Source organism: Pongo pygmaeus, chromosome 5, assembly GCF_028885625.2.
Source record: "Pongo pygmaeus isolate AG05252 chromosome 5, NHGRI_mPonPyg2-v2.0_pri, whole genome shotgun sequence".
Lineage (NCBI taxonomy): Eukaryota > Metazoa > Chordata > Mammalia > Primates > Hominidae > Pongo > Pongo pygmaeus.
In genome coordinates this window covers 126,885,441-126,886,784 of record NC_072378.2, presented here as the reverse complement: position 1 = coordinate 126,886,784, position 1,344 = coordinate 126,885,441, and the positions used below count along the sequence as shown (strand labels likewise).

The 1,344-nt window shown below is 50.1% G+C and overlaps 1 pseudogene; it reads right to left on the bottom strand.

The window, feature by feature from the left end:
• Positions 1-209: 209 nt before the first annotated feature.
• LOC129037952 (PRELI domain-containing protein 1, mitochondrial-like) lies at positions 210-1,113 on the bottom strand (annotated as a pseudogene).
• Between the last annotated feature and the right edge of the window lie 231 nt (positions 1,114-1,344).

Genomic DNA, 1,344 nt, shown 5'->3' with positions numbered 1-1,344 from the left:
TTTACCATGACAGTGGAAAATTTTAACACACCTCTCTTAGGAAGTTGTACATAAATCGGAAAAAACATTAGTAAAAAATGTGTAGAATATTTAAATATGCAAACAATAAGTTTAGAAAAAGTATTTCAGTTCCCTAAGCCTCAGTTTCTTTATCAGAGCAATGAATATTATAATGGTAACTCTTTTTTTTTTTTTTGACAGGGCTGGAAGTTGATTTTTAATAATAAAGTACAATGGAGGGAGGGCAGAGGGGCTAAGCCTAGATGTCTGGGGTGCTGTGGTGGTGGTGGGCTGGCTACACAAACTGTTGGTGCTGCTGCTGCTTCTTGGTGGCCGCCTTGCTGGCGAGGTCCTTGGCCTTCTCTGTAGCTGCCAGTGCCGTCTCCTTTGCCTTCTCCTTGGCTTCCTTGGCTGTCTCAACAAGTGTTTTGGAAGGGGCCTCGCCTTGCAGCTTCGCCAAGATATATTCAAAACCCTTCATAGTCTTGGTCACGTTGCAAGACCAAATTCCTGGACAGCTCTGGAGACACCAAATAAGCTAGAGGAGACCCAGGCTTCCCGGCGGATTTCGGTCCAGCCACTGTTGTCAGAGTTCACACAGTAAACACATGGTTCCTCCACCACCATCAGCCGGGCGTGGTTGATGTTCCAGGTGAAGGTAGTCATGGTCTGACTCTGTGGGTCCACAATAGAGTCCTCCAGGATGTACACCGAGTGAGCAACATTGGCAGCAAACAGTCGCTCGGCCCAGTGGGGCATCCTGTTGGTCTTGGTCAGGAGTCGCCGGGACAGCAGTTTCTGGTCAGGGGTCACCTCCCGGTGTACTATGTCTTCCGTCAAGACATGTTTGCTATAGGTCCGGTACCGCTGCAAGAAGGCGGCGAACACTTGGTCCCAGGAACCCCGGAGCACGCTCTGGCCCAGGAAATACTTCACCATCGTCCCCGCCGGAGCAGGCTCAGCACCCGTGCAGCATCAGGGGTGCGGAGCCTGGGAGGCACGCAGGGGCCGGGCCGGGCCGAGGCTCGGCGCACATCCCCCGCCAGGCTCGTAGCTCAGTCACCACCGCACCGCGCCCAAGCAGCTGCCGCCGCCGCCGCCATGAGTTGTCCGGCCCGGTAACTCTTTTAAAAGACTTTTGAGATATAAATCACTTAGCACAATATTTGGACAGTGGACAGGATCCGTAGATTGAGCCAGCAGCATCCACATTTAGAATAGCGCTAACAGGAGAACTACCAGAAATTGCAGTAATGGCAGTGATAGTGACACTATCTATTTTTGAATTTTTTCCAGGTCCTCATAAAATAAATGAAAATTAAGAAATGGTAGAATCATTAAATT